The sequence below is a fragment of the Mastomys coucha genome, unplaced genomic scaffold (genome assembly GCF_008632895.1).
Source record: "Mastomys coucha isolate ucsf_1 unplaced genomic scaffold, UCSF_Mcou_1 pScaffold2, whole genome shotgun sequence".
NCBI lineage: Eukaryota > Metazoa > Chordata > Mammalia > Rodentia > Muridae > Mastomys > Mastomys coucha.
This window is the reverse complement of record NW_022196902.1, coordinates 4,222,412-4,242,211: the sequence shown is the minus strand read 5'-3', so window position 1 is coordinate 4,242,211 and position 19,800 is coordinate 4,222,412. Positions and strand designations below refer to the sequence as shown.

The following is a 19,800-nucleotide window of genomic DNA, read 5'->3' as shown; positions in this document are numbered from 1 at the left end:
AAATATTTGATGAGCTAAGTTATTTCTAATGGGGATGGGTAACATGAATTTTTAATGTTAGCTATCAAAGTATTATGTATACTACAATAATAGTATAAGCAGTAAAATATTTCTGATATGTACATGGGGGAAATACTATTAAATGGACCAGGTATAATTTTTTTTGTCTTATTATATGCTTGGTTAAAAATGGCCACTCACATAATCAAATGAATACGAAATGAAGTGAACGTTGCGATTCAATTTTAAACATGAAAAATGTTTCCAATAAAATACTTATTTAAGTTTTTGGAAAAAGATATTACAACTTGACAAAATGCACTAGCATATTTAACAGAATCTTCTGAAAAGAAAGTCATTATGTCAAGGACTTTCCATGGAAGGAGATCAGTCCTTCAGACCTGGCTGAATGAACAGAAAAAACTCATCAAAATGTCCACAGATTACAAATACCCATATGAACCTATACCCACAGTGATGTCATCTTCATGGCCTTTGCTTTTGTTATTTGTATTATTAATTTATTTGTACAAGGAATTACTGTGTAGCTCACACTGGCCTCAAATTCTCAGCATCCTGTCTTATCCTCCCAAGTTCTGGGATCACAAGTGTTTAGTTCCTTGCCCACCTTAGTATCATATTTTAGTCACTTAGGGAAAAATGGAAAATGTAGAATACATTAATCCCAAGGATGCAAGGAGAAGGACCACCAACCCAAATCATCATTGCCAAATTAATAAAGCATGCTTCTTTATTTGTATACTTGGGCTATCTCTTCCTAAACCTAGAGTTTAAGAAACTAGCATTAAGCATAAGAAAGACAAGTTTCTTTATAGCTCAGGGGTGGAGGGTTTCCAAATGTGGAGTTTGGCAAGCTAGGTAGTGCGAAAGGAGAAGAACATAAGCATAACAAATTAGTCACAAGGACCTCCTGAAACAAAGACATGGCTGCAAGATGGACATAACAGGACTGTCGTGGCAACAGGTAGCCGTGACAACATACTCATAGGCCATAATATTACATTTTGAAACAAAGGTAGGGTTGCAAGATGGTTATAAATAAACTTTTTGAATCAAAAGGCATGGGATGTATGCCCATAGATCAGGAGGCTTCAATGTTTGAAGAAACACTTACAATTCAAAATTCTATATGGCATGTATCTACTTACAATGTTCTAATGATCAAAAATAACTCCACTTATCTGACAAGTGAGTATTGACCTAGAGCTTCATCTTTCTTTAAGATCTAAATTCTAAACACAAAATGAGCAACCCACTTCTAGTCTGACCCTTCTCTTAGTATCAGATAGGAGGCCACTGAAACTGTTTGGTCTGAAAAGGAACACACTCCTAGAAGCATCTATCTATCTATCTATCTATCTATCTATCTATCTATCTATCTATCTATGTATCTATCTTTCATCTCTTTTTCTCTCATTATCTATTTTTGCAGCTGGACCTGAGTGTTGATCACTATCGCTGCTTTTCTTTAATTTCCTGTTAAACAATTTAAAAAACCCTTGGAATAATAACAAAACTAACTATCTAAAATCTTCTGCTGAAACTCATCAACTGATAGATGATGAAAACAAAAACAAAAAACAGAAACAACAAGAACAACAACAAAAAAACCAATGCTCCTGGAAGAGAAGTCTACAGTGTGAAAGAATGAAAATTCCCTATGTGCACTAAAGGAGGGCTTGTCTCAGTACAGACTGATCCCACTCAAGAGTTTCTAACTGAAGTGGGGCTGAAACTTCCATTTTTAGCAGGTGATGCTGCTAGTCTCTGAGAACTGCTGCTCTGAGGGGATGTAGCAAAGGAAATCTGTCCAGAGTAAGCCATGGACTCTGCCATGTAGGAGCCAAGTCAGGAGAGCCCATAGTATCTTCACTGCTTTGTAATGTTGCCTTGGCTCTAGTGAGTGAGCCTGACCCTGAATAGCATTTCACACTTTCTGCCAGTTTGTGTGCTCATAAAGTATTTATTGACACTTGCCATGTGCCAGCTATTGAGTTAGTTATAGGCCCATACATTAATTAGCTCTTAAATCACCACAGAGCCATTTAAACAAATATTTATTGAGCACCTAGTAATAGTGGCCACACCAGGGACTATTGGGAAGAGGCTAAGGCTGGGAAGAGGCAGGCCTCCAAGGCAGTGAATCAAGAGAGCTGGCTCTTTCATATTCAGAAGAGGCCTTGAAGGACACCTCCATTGTCTTTGTATAGGCCAAAGAACACACAACAGAGGAGGTGGTTGGGCTATCCTGGGGGAGGGGTGTGATGCTCTGCATAACCCTGAAACTCAGGTGCAGAGATGTCTGTCTCAGCTTTGCTGACAGCTTGGTCCTTGGGGCCCAGTGGGGGAACAATGAGCACTTCCCTGTTAGAGAGCAGGTTGCACATTCGCCTTAGTTGCCTCTGTGTTTGGCAGCGGGGCTCCAGACTCGCTTTTGCTAGAAACAGTGCCTTTCCAATAAAGACAAAAAAGAATGGATGTAAGGCAGCCTGTCAAAGCTACCCTGAGGCAGCTCTCCTGCAGGGTTTTCATCAAAAATATTGTGTGTTCTGCAGAGATCTGCCCTTTCCCTGGGTCTGCAGACAGCAGTTAATAGAGGCCGAAGTGTCCCAGACATAACTAGTTGCTCCCTTCCCGTAGTGTTCCATATTACATATCCGATTATTTGATATCGATGAATATAAAAGTGAAATTGGTGGTAATAATTCTCGGTGTTCATCTACCACTTCCTGCGTCTCACTGAGAAGAGGCTCAGATCTTCGCCTCTCATGACCTGAGGTCCTTCTGCTTGAATTTCCTCCCATCCACCCAATGCCTTTTTCACTCTTTCCAGCAAAATGCAGGCAGTCATCATCCACTCCCTCTCCTCTTCACCATGCTCATGGTTCTTGTTTTGAAACCTGAGACAAATTGTGTCATTTTCTGCAGTGCCTTAAAAGAAAAGTCCTGTGCACCAAGAGCAAAGTGCTCAAAGCCCTTACACCTTATGAAAAATAATTACTTTTATCATTTTGTATTTTCTTTTTACCTTTTTCTTTTCTTTTCTTTTCTTTTTCTTTTTGTAAAAACGAAGACTGCAGGAAACCTACAGTCTACTGGTAGTCCTCCGTTGTTTCCTTGGGTTCTGATCTCTTTTTACTAATGTAGTACAATCAAACTGAATACCAAATGGGACTCTCCATGTTGTCTGGTTTTTGTTGCTTTGATTTTCTGAGTCTGTCTACTTTTTTTAACCCTATAGTTTAACTACATCAATATGAACCACAGTGACAGAGAGAAAGCACTAGGAGCAGTTTCCTCTACATCCTAGTGCACATAACAAGAACAGCCACAAAGGGTTCTAGGTCCATCAGTAGATGTAGGAGTCTAAGGGTTTTTTTTGTTTGTTTGTTTGTTTGTTTTTGTTTTTTTAAGAAAGTTTGAATGATTAATATCTTCAACCAGGAGCAGTAGTACACATTTATAATCCCAATACTTAGAAGCCTAAGACAGGAAGATCACAGCAAATTTGAGGCCAGTATTTATTGCACAGGGAATTTCAGGAAGATCCAGAAACAACACAGTGTTACTACCTCCCTCTCTCTCTCTCTCTCTCTCTCTCTCTCTCTCTCTCTCTCTCTCTCTCTCTTATGTGTATGTGTGTGTGTGTATGAGACAAATTAAACAAATATTGGCAATTCTCAATGTGTTTAAATGGTTTTAAGGTAAAATGTCATTTTGAGACATTATTGGTTTTGAGTTATTGTATTGAGTTTCAGAATAAGAATTGTCAAATTTGTAATGTTTAAACCAAAAATTCCTAGAGGTGTGGATGTGGCTAATTCATCTCAGTAGCTTTGTGAGGATTCAAATTGTATACTCTCTGTGTATAATATTAGATACACAATGAAAGAACGTTAGTAAGTGCTTGATATACCCTCTTCATTTCTGGATAAATAAACAGTCTCTGAGAATCGGTGATACCTTCCAGGTCTTAGTAAGAAAGCAATGAGAAGCCTTCTCTTGCCTTCCAAGACTGTGTTCATCACTATACCTGCAGGGTCCTCCCTGGTACTTTCTGTTGTATATGACAGAGATTAGAAGAATATAGGGAAAAATAAGCTGATGACAGTGAGTAAATATTCCAATAGGCCAAGATGCAATTAAAAATAACTATAAAAATATAGGTCCCAGGGGACAAATAAAAGGAAATTTTGATAGAAATTTTACTAGACTCAGGTAACGCTCTCCATAAAACCTATAAAACCCATTAAGCAGTTTCAGGGAAATATATGTGTATCTTTTACTGCAGTAATTTTAAGGCGATTGATAAATTGAGTTCACCCATAGATGCTGAAATCTCTGGCTAGAAGGGAGAACATTTAATTTTCATATGTGCTCAGGAAACTGTTTAAATTTATATTTCTTATCTTTGTTGCTGACAATAAAGATTATTTGACATCAATGAATATGAAAGTGAAATTGGTGGTAATAATTCTCGGTGTTCATCTACCACTTCCTGCGTCTCACTGAGAAGAGGCTCAGATCTTCGCCTCTCATGACCTGAGGTCCTTCTGCTTGAATTTCCTCCCATCCACCCAATGCCTTTTTCACTCTTCCCAGCAAAATGCAGGCAGTCATCATCCACTCCCTCTCCTCTTCACCATGCTCATGGTTCTTATTTTGAAACTTGAGACAGATTGTGTCATTTTCTACATTGCCTTAAAAGAAAAGTCCTGTGCGCCAAGAGCAAAGTGCTCAAAGCCCTTACATCTACACTCTTCAGACACTTTGAAACTCATATGGTACTTAACTCCTTCCTCACAAACTCTGTTATAGGCTCCTAACATGTCCTGTTCACACAGAAGTAAAAAACTGGTAGAGTTCAGCCTCTCAGACTAAGGGCTGAGGAATCACACTGTCCACTTTCAAAATCCAGCTCTGCCCTGAACTCAGTGTCTTTTCTGAGTCTTAGGTTTTTTTTTGTGTGTTAAACAATATTGTTAGATCTGAAGAACCTACCTCACAAGGTCCAGAGCTGGGTGATCTGACACAGGTCCATGTTTCCACCAGACAATTTCATTTGATTCTAGAGCAAGCTCATCACTGTTCTTATTTTTGGGCCACAGTTCCTGAGCTGCTCCTGAAACCCAAAAGGTCATTCTTTGCCTACAGACTTACTCTTGAACTTTCCATTAGAAACTAGCAAGATTGTATTCTGGATTTATGGAGTGCTTTGTTCCCATTCTGTTTCCACTTGAATTTCTTGTAGGTTTTATACTGTCTTCACTTCTCCATCAAGAAGAAATCCCTCAGAGCAGAGGCTGCTTCTTATAGTTTTTTTCCATCTGCTTCACAGGTGCAATGTCCAGCACGTGACACGTGCCCCATATCCACAAAAACACAAGAAAGTGTTGCCCTGCTAATTAAGGTCAAAGTCTATCATTGTCCAGATAGCCTTCTGCACTCAGTGCCAAGTGGTGGACTTCGTTTACCATTAGGGCTTCCCCTTCCCTGATCTTTTCTGGGGAGCTCAAAATGCCTACACATCTCTACCTGCCAAATTTCACATAGCCCAGGTTCAACTTCCTTTCTCCTGATAAGAACTCATTTATTGCTTGGCAGTGCTGGTGCATGCCTTTAATCCCAACACTTGGGAGGCAGAGGCATGTGGATTTCTGAGTTCAAGGCCAGCCTTGTCTACAGAGTGAGTTCCAGGATAGCCAGGGCTACACAGAGAAACCTTGTCTCAAAAAACAAACAAACAAACAAACAAACAAACAAACAGAATCTATGCATCTAGCACATAGGAGATTCCTAAAATTCCTCTCTCTGTTGATGAGGCATTTCTGTACCTTAAGCCTTCAGCCAATGACTGTTGCCTATACTAGATAGTCTCACCCTGTCACCAAAACTAGGTAATCCTTGAATCACCCCAAGTGAAGTCATCTATCTCCCCACAACTGGTCCCAGTATCATCATTACCTTTTGTACTCACAGGGCTTTCAACTCCACTCCCCAAAGATATTGGCTAGTGATCTCTGGGGGCAGAAAAGGACACAGAAAGAGATATATGCATCATTAAGAGTATTTTATGATCCAATTCACACATCTAAGGAAAGAGGTCTGAATTGAGACTTCTACTTTTTTATCCCTATGTAAAAGTTAATCCCACTTATCTCATAACTATTTAATAAGTGTCTAGCTTCGCAGTCATTCTTCCAGGCACTGAGGACACAGCAATTTAAAAGAGGAAGAAAAAAATAACTTGTAAGACCTCCTCTCTGAGGACTGGTTTTTATGGTATGAGAAGGCATCATGTATGCTTCTAAAGAAGATTAGAAAGCAACATTCCTACCCAGCTATGATGCTTATGATCCACAATTATGAACATGGCAGGATAACCCAAAAGATGTAGGAGTGGCACACATACTTTGGTGGTAACCAACAGGTCTCTAATTGGACTTAATGTCTGTTCATCAAGGGGAAAATATTTCCTGATGTTAGAAACCTAGACAGCTACCTTGAGTAGGGAATCATGGATCTTGGAGGAGAACCTACAGTCATTACTTTATTAAACTACCATAATCCTGAATATTTGTCCTTATACTCATGATAAATGGATCCCTCACCCCTCATCAAAGAAACTTATCTTCACCCCAGATGGAAAACCATAACCAAACAAAATGCAGAGTGGTGGAGCTCAGTTCACATCTATAAAACAATTCCCACAGAATTGGGGATCACTTTGGAAAAGGAATTGGTAAGAAACAGAGGGCCAGGAAGTTTGTTGTAAAACTGTGTCTCCTGGTAATCTCAGAAGTCACACCCATAACGTCTCACTAATGACTGCCTGAACATGAACTAAACAAGGACGGAAACAGACACACCAAAGTAGATGGCAGAAAGCCCCCAAAGACTCCACATTACACAAAGAGCTATAGTCAACTAAGAAATGTTCAGAGTGGGAGAAGTAGTCTTCTTCAGGAAAGAGTACACCAATTGGTTATCAATACTAAATGATCAGGCCTGATATACATACATACACGTAACATTATACAGACTCAAAAGGATGAATTTGAAGAGAGCAAGGAGAAGTATATGGGAGGATTTGAGAGAGGAAAGAGAAAGAGTCAATGATGTAACTATATTATAATAGCAAACATAAGAAGAAGAAAGAAAGGTAAAAAAGATGCACATCTTACCATCAACAAACTATTCTTATGGATGGGAAGAATTAAGAAAGATTATTAATATGATAAGTTCCAGAGAGGGAAAAAAGAAGAAATGAGTAGATGAAAGTTGCCATTTTAACTCTCGCTTTGAGGTAGACTTCACTGAGGTGACACCTTAGCAAAGACTTGAAGGAAACAGTTTCCTGGGAAGAGGATCAGCTACATGGAAGCATATTCCAGGGGGTTCTGAGGCATAGCAATGCAGCCTACAGCTGAAGTAGAGGGACAGCAGAGTGAGGTTAGGAATGGCTGGAGTCAGATCTTCTAGAGACAATGAAGTTCGTGCCATTTAATTGTATAGCTTTCCTCTACCACAGGCCATCCCTAAGATCAGTCTTTTCCACACCGTCAAAGAAAATTTGGGGTCTTAGCTTATGTCAGCTTCTGTTCTTTATATTTTGCTAATAGTCCTTGGATGTTTCCATGTGTTTTAACAAAGTATCCTCTGGCCTATAAACACATTTCTTTATCTCCTTGCATCAGAAGACAGTTATCAGTTCTTCAGCTGGCCATTCTATGATCAGAATTATATGCCTTTGATATGTCTTGTCTATTTAACCCAGACTCTAAACTTCTGGGCTTCTGGACTATCAAGCCTTCTTGGCTATCACCATATCTCCAATCTCAACCTATTATTCCTTAACCATTTTGCTGTTCTATTCTTCAAAATTTGGATCTTATTTTTAATGCAGGAAAGTCTACCTTCTTCATTGCTAATTTGCAAGATTCCTTAAAGTTTCTGAAAGACAAAAGGACCATGTAATCATCCTGGGTGACATCTCTCTAAATTTGTAGTGTCCAGATTTGAGGGAATCATTAAACCTGTTTACAAATTAACTTTACTGTTTTGACTTTATTTTCCACAAGTGACAAGGATAGCCTTTAATCAAAGAAAGAAGGCCATAGAGCTATGTATATTTTAATTTAAAAAATTAAAACTTATTACCAAAGCAATAGATACATGACATCAAAACTCAAAGTGCAACAAGAATCTGTAGTGCTAAAGTCTGTTGGACCATTCTTTTCAATAGGCAGATTCCCTTTCAGAATATCCACATTCATGTAGAGATGTGTTGTGATATATAGACACATACATACCTTTGTACATACGCCTGTAAGCACAATGCATGATTGCATGTGTTTGGATGCTATAGCTAAGTAGTTGTTCTTGTTGCTATAATAAATATTAGACGAAAAGTAAGTTTATGTTCACTTGTGGTTCCAGAAAGGGAGTCCACAGTGGTGGGCAGGGCATGACAGCAGGAGCAGAAAGCCAATGAATGGCATCTGCATCTCTAACCATGAAGTAGAGAGAGCAAACTGCAGGTGGGCCAAGGGACTCAAGAATGAAATCCCTCCCCCAGTGGAATACTTCCTCCATCAACGCTCTATCTCTTGAAGATTCTGCCGTAGTTCCAAATAGGATGGCCACCTGGGGACCAAGAGTTCAAATATGTTACTCAATTGAAGACATTTCTCAAATCATCACATTTACATACACAGGGTAGGATATTATAGATATAACCTTTGCCTTTCACTGAACTTTTCATGCTATACTATAATTTGGACATGTGTCTCTCTCTTTCTCCTTCTCTTTTTCCCTCCATTCTCTTTTTCTTCCCTCTTCAATGGATATATATACTTTTAATCATCTCTGTTTAATCATTTGCAAGCTACTGGAACTTTGCCAATCACATACAGTCACTTCATGCACAAATTTATGTGTTATTCTTCACAAGTATTAGTTGCTACAAGATACTTCTACAAGTGGTATCACTGATTTGGAATCATAAACACTGAAATATTGAAAATTACCTTAACTTTTGATAAATATTGCCAAATAATTGTTCACATATGTAATTCCCACTTAGACTATAATGAACCATTACATTCGCATGTCCCTGTTAATCTACTACATGGAAGTGGAATCTCATTGAAAATTTCATTTGTATTCCTCTGACTTTTAGCAAGGTTGAATGTCTTTTCCTGTTTGTGAGCTATTTGTATTTCTTTTTCTATGAGCAATCTGTTCATATTGGAATCTATTTTGGAGTCTGCTTAATTGTCAGATGTTTAGAGTCAAAACTGTTCTAGTTAATATTTCTTCCCCATTATGTTCCCAAGTTAAACAAAGTCACAGCCTCTGCCATTCTGGAGCTTATCTTCTGAACAACAGCTCCACACAAGCATTTCGTTTAATCTGTTGTCTAATCCTTCATTCCTTGTTTATCCCATATGGGTAGAAGGAACCAGTAGTGTTGTCCTAGCTGGTTAGGTGGATCTCAGATCCTTTGTTCTGTAGCATCTTATATTTCAAAGTCATTCCTCATTGTGTTCTCGAATATGTGACTCTGGAAAATACTATACTGTTATGGCTCTCTACTTATTTCTTTTTACACATTCTTTTATGACAGACTCACACCTCTTAAATCTCTTTCAGGTAATTCCACAGCAATATTTTTTGACATCAGCTGAGCTTATTAAAGTTGTTGAAGAGAACTGATTATATTTCCATGTGTCTTTTCTTCCTTTTTTTTTCTGACTCCCTCTCATAATCTATGGTAATTTTTTTCTCTCCACTCTCAACTCTCTCCTTTCTCCAGCATTGAAACAAGACTTCCAGGTCAAAGTATCAAATAAGAAGTTGACTCTGTGACACAGTGAATGAAAGCTGTCAGAATGACTGAAGATATATTATACTCCAAAGGGAATCATTGGAAAAAACCTTGAAACTCCTAAACACGGTGATCAAACAGCTGAAATTTGGAGGGAATCAGAGGGCAGGTTGAGGTGGGTGTGTAATGAAAAGGATCCGGCAGGGTTCTACTCCAACCGAGCTCACTGCTGGTAGCAGGGAGCACAAACAAAGCACCTTTAATAAGGTAAGTTAAAAAGACCCTGAGGAAAGGACACTGGCAGTCTTATCTATAGGACAAGCACTTAGTTTTTACAGCCTTGTATCCCATTAGACGTGTTTGTAGTGTATTAATGTCTCTTCTGAGAATGGTTAGTGTCAGAGAGGTGGTTTATTCTGCTCCTTGCCATTTCTCATCGAAGTATGTCTAGGTATCATCATTTGAAGAGGTCTAGAGTTTAAGAGAGGGAGATCACACAGTGGGCCAAAAACCAGGAGGAATCATAAGTCCGGGACTCTGGGAACAGTCTACAAAGCCTCTGGATGGGAGACAGCCACAGAACACTTATGTGGGTATGGGGAGACACTGTCATACTAAGAAATTTAGGAAACAGGAGGTTCAACTCGGACAGTTAAGGGAACAGTGGCAAGCTCTAATCTTGGTTTATAGGAGCCGAACTTATCACTCTAGGACAAACTGTAGCAGAATTTGATAGCCTCAAGTTTGGAGTCAGAAGGCAGCCAAAGCTCCGGAGTCATTTATCTTCTCTGAGTTTCTCTGCTAATGGAACTGAAAACCCCAAAACCCCAGTTAATTGCTTGTGTCTACAGCCCCATCTCCCCAGCAATATTTAATACATAAAGATATTTGACAGCAGGGACTCTGGCCTCTCAGTTCACATCCCAAAGCTGGTTGATTTTTCTACGTCTCAACACACCTAGTAAGCATCCCTTCCCTAGAACCTTAGCCATACCAGAGTATATATACCAGCATGTTTCTGGAGGAAAGAACCTTCCTTATTCACTGCCTGCAAAACTCAAGGTGTCCAGTATGGCTTCTTTGTGCAAAGAGAAAAATGTTCTTAAGATGAAAACATCATGCCAGATAGTAGCTAACCACAGGCTTCAGTGTATTCTATACACCATGTAAGTCTCTAACTTATGGTCATTGTCAGTGAAGCAATTGGCTTTCATTAATGTTGAGTATATTTTCATATCTCATTTAGTTTGGCATTGTTATTGCCATAGCAAACATACCTCTAACTAAAAGTACTTTCCCCTTTACCAAGAAGAACCAAAATAGATATCCATAGCAACAACTGGACAAACATAAATACAAGAAACATGGAAACATGAGGAAATGGGATGACTTCAAAAAAATGATGTAAACAGGAAGGGGAATTACATAAAAAACTCATTTCCAGAATGAGATGCAAAAGTTTGAAACAGATAAAAAAAAATGAAATTTGGAAATAGGACTCTGAGTGTTAGAAATGGAAAAGCCAAGAAAAACTCACAACAAAATATATCGTATAATTATAGGCAAGATCAAACAGAATAAAGCATATCAGGAAAGGAATTCAAAGTTGATGAAATATTATAGTTAGACATCAATAAAGAAAAATAAATAAACATGAACACACCTTTCAGGAAATTTTGGCATATAGTCATAAGACCAAGCCTAAAACTCTGTGAGACAAAAGAAATGGAAATAGAAACTAAAGGAAAGTCAAATTAAATGTCATTCAATGAAACAAATGCAAGAGTCTCTGCAATCAAAGTTTTAAATGGGATAATCTACGGGCAAGTGGCACTTGAAGACACACAGGTGAGTCCCAGGGAAGAACTCCTCCAATGCACACTTTTCTGGCTATAGTATTCAAATCTGCTGGAGAACAATTTGCCTCTACAGTAGAGGCAAATTCATCAGAATATCATGAGACTTCTCATAAGAAATCCAAAAGGCCAGAGAGCTAGAAGTGATATACTACAGGCCCTGAAAACAAAACCTGTGAGTTAAGATGTCTAGAGACAGCAAAGTGCTCTTGTAAGGTAGAGGGAGATATAAAGGTATTTCAAGTGTTGAATAAACATATCAGAAAAACCGAAGCCTCAGCCAAAGGTTCAAACCTGAGCTACATTGAGATCTTATTTATTCAAGCCAGAGTAGCTATCATCAAGAAAAAAGATGGTGATGAATTTAGTGAGAATGTAGTGAAGAGGGCCTCTTACACATTGCTAATAGAAAGATAAACTAGTTAGCCTTTGTAGAAGGCAGTTTGTAGTTTCTTCAAACTACTATAATTCAGGTGCCATATGGTTCCATTATATCCAGGGTATACATGTAGAGGATCCCAAGTCAATGTTGCAGAGAGATTCTTGCAAATCCCTGTTTATTGTTACAGTATTCACAATAGCCAGGAAGTTCATACGCACAATGGAGTTTTATTCAGCCTCAAAGAAGACATGAAGTTTTTAATAGCTCTCTTTTTCCTGCTACCATCCTTTCCCACTTGTTATAATGTTCCTTATTCTGTGGCTTTGTTAGGACTCTTCTAAGTAAAACTCTTTTCTATCCATCAACTCCTAATTGGTAAGGTGCTTAGTGAAAGCCAAGTGCTCCTTAATTTCCAAAATTCAGCCCAGGCATCGCATATTCGGGAAGATTCCCCTGTTGTATCTTTTCTGTCTATGTCTAGTTCAAACCTAACACTTTGCTCTTAATTAGCCACTTTGTTACAGTTATCTGTTTTTGCAACTTGTTACAATCAATTTGGAGGCCTCAAAGGTCTTTATACACTTGTGTATTTCTAGTGGCTCCTCCCATTTCTTATTATGTAGTATATACACTTAATGCCATTTAAAATACGTGTAAGGTAATGGTTTGGATTAAGGAGTGGATGTTGCTGGTCAATAAACTTTAGTTTGCTTTCTGTTACTATAATAAGCACCATGACCAAAAGCAACTTAGGAGGAATGAGATTATATTTTAGTTGACAGGTTCCAGCCTGTCACAGAGGGAAAACAAGCTAAGAGCTCAAGGGATAAAGGAGCCTAGAGACAGGAAGTACAGTGGATGCGTGGAGGAACTCTGCTTACTGGCTGATTCAGCTACTTTCCTCATACAGCATACACCCGTCTTTCCAGCGATGGCACTACCCACATATTCCATCAATTTTCAGTCACAAAAATGCTCTTCTTGAACATGCCCATGGGGGGGCAAATCTGATGAAAATGATTCCTTGTCTGAGGGTTCCTTTCCCCAGGAACCAATATTGACAACCAAGTTGACAACCAGTGTTATATACCACTCATCTCACAATCTTTAGTTTTAATTCTCTCTTTTGCAAATGGGGAGTAATTTAGTAATTCTTAAATGAGCTAACATGCTTAGCACCCACAATTGAATCTGATAAAGTAATTGTCCCCTGAGTATAACCATGTGGCACTATGGCGAGTGCCCTATTAACAACTAGCTATAAGGAGTAGTAATCCAGTTGGTTACCATCATCAGCCATCCACAAAGTCTATTGGTTTTTTTCCCCCTCGCCTCTATTATTAGTTATAAGTGAAGTAATAGGCCTTGAGGTGACTCATTTTCTCAATAAATGAGCTTAAAGGATCATGCTGGCTTTATTACTGTTTTTTAATTACGAAGCTATTTCACTCATTTCCCTTTCAGAAAACAGAATGGAACATCTCATAGCAAATACACTGTCCAAATAAACCACTATAATCAAATGAGATGCTTCACTGTGTCTCATATCCACAGACACAGAGACTACAAGTCTTGAAGTGCTGGCTCCTTGCCAGTAGGTCCAGGTGAGAGGAGAGAGGTCCAGGGGCCCAAAAGAAACATACTGTGCCAGGAGCCTTGTCGAAGCAGGAACTCAATTTCACCACATCAGCCTCTCGCTTATATAAGTTTGGAACATAGGGAGGGGGATTTTTGGTGGGGTAAGATGACTTAGGAGGCAGAGAATGATGACAGAGGCTATGGAATGACTGAGGGGGCCAATGGCAAAGCTCTGCTTCACCAATTGCGGGGCAGAGGCAGAGCCAAACAGGTCTTGCTGAGTCACCTCTATACAGAAGTGACTGAGACAGTCTCAAAACTCGAGCCAGGCTTGGGTTTGCCCTCAAGACCCAAACCAGGGCCAAAATGGGGCCCAACATTGAGGTGTCTCTACCAAACAATGAGAATTTACCAGCTACTTTGCTAATGAAGATCTCGGCCACACCTCACACTGAAATACCTTAATTTTTCACACAGTGTTGTAATTTCTTGTTATGTTTTAGCAATAGCCATATGTTTCCACCCTCTGGGAGGGAACACCTGCCATACCTAAAAGTTTTTGTCACAAATGCACTATTTACATGTAGATACTAAACAATAGTGTGGTAAACTCAACATTGAGAGAAAAAGAGAAGTCTTGTATTTATTAATTTTTTAATTAATCTGATAATTTTCTACCCTCTAGCTTTTCTGTGGTGGCCTGGACTCCAGTTAAACTCTGGTAAACTGAGGCAGCATGGGTTTTGACATCACTGCATGCCATGCAACCCATAAGAATCAGGAAGGTAAGCAAATGATTAAACTTTAAGATTGTGATAAATGATTGGGAGAGGTGGCGGACACCACTGAAGGAGGCTCAGTTTTGAGGGAATGAATCAAGAGAGCTCTATTTTAGTTCTTAAAGGAGGGACCTTTGAGGAGGTGAGAGTTCAGTTGAGAACTAGAGGAATGTAAGGGTCAGGCATGCCATAAAGTAGTCAGAGAATGTTCTCCCTTGATGAAGATGAAAAGCTAGCTTTCCCAGAGTGCCTGAAAGATGAGCAGTTTGCAGACATATGGAGGTAAGCTCCCCACCCCCCAAAAAAATTGACCTAGGTAAGTTTGACCAAGCCAGGCCTGATTTCATAGGGCCATGTTAGCCATGACACTGAGTTTGGGTGTCTTTAAAATGACTGTGCACAGTACTTATTCTCCCTTAGATGGTCTAGTCTAGATTATTGCTGTAGTCATTGTCTGTCAAGTACACCTGTGCATAATGTTACCTCAGAGCCTTCGCCTGTGCTCTGTTCCTCTCGCCTGGTATGGAAATAGTCAGCTTGAATTAGAATGTCTGCTCAGAGACCTACAATTCTGTGCAATTCTGAAATCCTGCTGGGACTTATACCCTGTAAAATTATGAAAAGATTTTGATGTAAAAAATAAATGAAATATTCTGTATGACAGCCTCTAACATTGGGCCTGATCAAAGGCCTCTGCTCAGTGAATGTGACTTTCCCTGTATCTCTCTAGTTACAAGTTTCTATTCATCCCTTTCTGAGTCTCTGATTCTGGTTTGTGTGTGTGTGTGTGTGTGTGTGTGTGTGTGGGTGCATGCATGTGTGTGTACGTGCGTGTGTGCATGTATGTGTGTGTGCATGTGTGTATGTGCCTTGTGCATGCATGCGTGTGTGTGTATGTGTGTGTGCGTGTGTGTGCATGAATGTGTGTGTGTATGTGTGCATGTATGTGTGTGTGTATGCGTGTGTGTGTGTGTGTGTGTGTGTGTGCATGTGTGCACATGCACCCTTGAGGCCTGGCACATTCGGTGGAAGCACCCTACCACTGTGACACATCCCCAGCCATTCACTGCTGTTTTCTATGACACAAGGTGTTTTTGGTTTTGTAGCACTCCTATGACTTTAACCAATAATGCACTGTATGTACATTCATTCTTTGCATGTCTGTATTCTGTATCTTATTTCTCATTTCTGCCATTAGTCATCCTTGTCTTCATTAGCATAGTGCTGAACTTCCCTGACCCATCATCTTAACCATTAGATTAGGGAAGAGACTACCTGAAAGCCTTCTAGTTATGGGTAAAGTTTAGCAAAAAGATGAAGTAATCAACTGTGTAGTGTTTTCTCCACTATAATCTAAAAGGAGGGTGGAGGTTGATTGGCAAAGCCATGTAATGTTGCCAAGTGCAAAAGTGGAAAACAAGAATGAATCCAATGCTTGCAGGGAGTCAAGAAAAAATATGCTTAGTTAGTTTAGGCTGGAGCAAATACCATTAGAGACATAAAGATACCTAGGTTTTTACCTGAAACACTCAATTGTGCAGCAATCTCAAAAATGGGTTAAGCCAATTAATTGTATCCCCTGTTAACTAACTAAATCTATATGTATTTGATATCTTCTTTTTATGATGTTATGTATTGAGCTACAAACTAGTAATTTTTAAATGAATGAACTAATTTCCACAGACAAATATTATCATATTAGTTTCTGTGGCTATATTTGTGTGTGATTTTAAAGTAATAAGCCAATGTACAGAGGTCTTATATTGTTCTATATTAACTATCATTAGATTTAAATTATTACATTATCAAATACCTTGGTTTCTTATACAATGTGCTAAATTAAGCAATAAGAGTTTCACCTGACAAATAGAATGACATTTGAGATTTATTAGTAAGAATAGTTGAGAATATAACTTTTGTAGGTAGAGCTCTGAAAGTGTTGATGAACTTTGATAAGCTATATAGACATAAACTAGGAAATAAAAGGACTTAATTCTTAAGTTAGTCAAATAGCTCTTCTGAATCTGTAGAGCTTCACACCAGATTTTACAATTTTGCTATCAATTATATTTTTATTCTTTTGTACTTAGAAGATCGTGTGTCAAGTTCATCTAGCTTTTATCTTCTCAGAGAACTTTTCCTCTTATGCTTAATATTTATCAAAGTTTTTTCAATGTAAAATAGCAGAGTAGTTTATACAATGCAATATTTTTTTGCAAATTTCCATTGTTCATTTTGGAAAGCTACCCCTTTAATCTTTCCTGTGATTAGTTCATTTCACATTCCAATGAGGAACTGTGTGTGTGTATTTTATATATATATATATATATATAATCTCTTGATTTAGGTATTCTTCAGAGATAATTTTATTAGAGAGAGAAATAGACTAAAGACCTTCATTATACAGTCATGGCATTTCTCCCAAGTATCAAATTTATCTTCAAGCCTGTGGTCTAAGTTCCAAAACATTGCCTGCAATTAGACATAATTGCATGACAAATCAATCAAAATGTGATATTTTGGGTGACAGTTTCTGCTCCTCCTATCCTCCCTTAAACTTCTATACATTCTTTTTTGATTTATCTTTTTAGGTCCTCTCTTATGATTCCTACCAAGAAAATTCTCTAAATCACATCTCATTTCTCCAACTGCCTGGAGACCAACTCCCATGAGAACCTGTAATCAACTGTGCTAACAGTAAGCACAATGTTATTAAAATGTTCACTTTCCTGGCGGACAGAATCTTCTTTCACTTTCAACATTCAAGCTCAGCTTGACAGGTCCCTGCAGCTGAACTGGGAGCCCCTCTCCGAAGCCCTTTGCAGATTCTGTATTTACTGTGGGTACCTCATACATTTTTTTCTCTTGCAGTTTCTTGGAGCAACCAAAATGACAGAATAGTTTCTTACAGTTCTTATCAATGTCAATGGGACATTTGCTGGTCTCCGTTTTATTTTCTCTAGAGTTAAGTTCAAATAAAAATGTATGGTTTCTGGACAGTGGGCAGAGTCTAAGGTTTAACTAGGTGTCCACCATGGGAGGTGTCTCGGTAAGGTTTAAGTAGGTGTCCACCATGGGAGGTGTCTTGGATGTTGTTTTTTTCTTTCTTTTTCTTTTTTCTTTTCTGAGACAGCATTTCTCTGTGTAGCCCTGGCTGTCTTGGAACACACTCTGTAGACCAGGCTGGCTTCGAACTCAGAAATCCGTCTGCCTCTGCTTCCCAAGTGCTGGATTTAAAGGCATGCACCACCACTGCCTGGCTTGGACATTGGTTTGCATCATATACTCAAAGTCCTGGATTTCTTCAAGGTGTCTTCCTAAGAGATCATGAAGAAGCAATGGCACTACCAAACCTAACTATCATTTTTATACCCCTCTCCCTACAGTTTTTGCTTCACATTTCTTACTTGTGATATTGAATTTCTTGCTATATGGCTTATTTTGATATTTCCTGGATACATTAATTAATAAATATCAGTAGTTTGTTTGTTGACTGGTCCTCTAATTTAGAACTCCACAACTATACCTCCTCTCCTAGTTCACTAAGTTGCTTTTACTGAGCAGAGCCACTTTAGTAACTTCCCAGTATCATAGGAAAGGATGAGCAGATATTCTGTTGTCATGGAAACAAGGTAATTGTTCAGCATATTCATTCTGCATGAGTAACACTGAACTAACTGCTATAGAGTTTCTCATTTATTACAAAACATTTAAAGGAAAAATATGATATATTTCATGATGTTAAAGTGGTTGCCACGTTCTGAGGAGTTAAGCGAGGTTTTCTGATTAGAATAAATGTTAAATGGGATGGAAAAATTTCAACAGAAACCAAATGTTAACTATCTAGATAGAATAGATAGTAGAGCACAGCCATTGATCCGGGAGAGTGTGCTGCTGTTCCTTACCTTCTAGGCTTGGATATCTGTGGCTCTAAGTTCTGTAGCCTTACATAATAACAATGATGATTCACATCTTCTCTTACAGACATGATTGTTGTTTCCTTCTATTTGATAAAATGACCTAATTTTTTTCTGCTTTAAGTTCCTTTCTTTTGGCCAAATTTCCCCATCCACTCATCATACTAACTTCCTTACAAAAGAAAAATAAGCTATTCCTCTTACTGTATTAGGGCAGAATAGATTTCCCAACACACCTCCATTACAGTCTTTAAAACACTACCTCACATGCTGTATTGGCTGGTTTTGTGTGTCAACTTGACACAGGCTAGAGTTATCACAGAGAAGGGAGCTTCAGTTAGGGAAGTGCCTCCATGAGATCCAGCTGTGGGGCATTTTCTCAATTAGTGATCAAAGGGGGGGGGGGGTAGGGCCCCTTGTGGGTGGTGCCATCCCTGGGCTGGAAGTCTTGGGTTCTATAAGAGAAGGCTGAGCAAGCCAGAAGAAGCAAACCAATAAGGAACATCTCTCCATGGCCTCTGTGTCAGCTCCTGCTTCCTGACCTGCTTGAGTTCCAGTCCTGACTTCCTCTGGTGATCAACAGCAAGATGGAAGTAAGCTGAATAAACCCTTTCCTCCCCAATTTGTTTCTTGGTCATGATGTTTGTACAGGAATAGAAACCCTGACTAAGACACATGCAATACATTTTTGCTACAAGTACTTTCCGATAAAGTGCCCCTTCTCCTCTGGGTCCATTCTTTTTATTCTGAAGGAGAGTCTAGATCAGTATTGCTTTGCTTCTGGCTCTGTTTGCCAGTGGCTTCCTGCAGCATGTCTTTGGTTTAAAGGGATATTGTTTTCTAAATCTAGGACAATTCTGTCCTTACTTTCAGGTTAGTGAGAGGTAATCATTACTTTCTAACACCATACATTTTCACTCATACTTGGTGAGTTGCTAAACTTTCAGTCTCCAGACAAAAATCCACAAAGGAAATAACATAAAAGGACACATGATCCATGTTTGTGAGGTTTAGGTACATGCCTATTTGAACCCATATCTGTGGCCGTGTTGTGAGGTAGAACATCATAGTGGGGCTAACATAATTACCTAATGGCAGCTTAGAAGTAAAAGTGAGAGAATGAACCATAGTCCCTGTAACTGTTACAAGGCCATACTTGAAAAGACCCAATTTCCTCCTATTGGTTTTTAAGTACTAAAAAGTACATACCTCCCAAAAGCATTGTGGGCCAAAAGAGTAATTCTTTGGCTTTCTTGACCAAAGGCATTTGGAAAAAAACTTAAGATCCAAACCATAGTGCCACTTTGACATTATGTCATCCAGTAGCAGAACTTGAGCTCCAGTTTCACTTTTCCACCTGATCTCCCTCCATTCAGGGACACCAAATCACCTCCTAAGTCGTTGAGGATGTACTCTCTTTTAGGTAGCTTTTCAGTGC

At 38.9% G+C, this 19,800-nt stretch overlaps 1 non-coding gene across 1 annotated transcript; it reads right to left on the bottom strand.

Moving 5' to 3' along the window:
• Positions 1–3,257: 3,257 nt before the first annotated feature.
• LOC116097959 lies at positions 3,258–3,383 on the bottom strand. Its single transcript, XR_004121624.1, has one exon. It is a non-coding gene; the product is annotated as a small nucleolar RNA SNORA31 (small nucleolar RNA).
• Between the last annotated feature and the right edge of the window lie 16,417 nt (positions 3,384–19,800).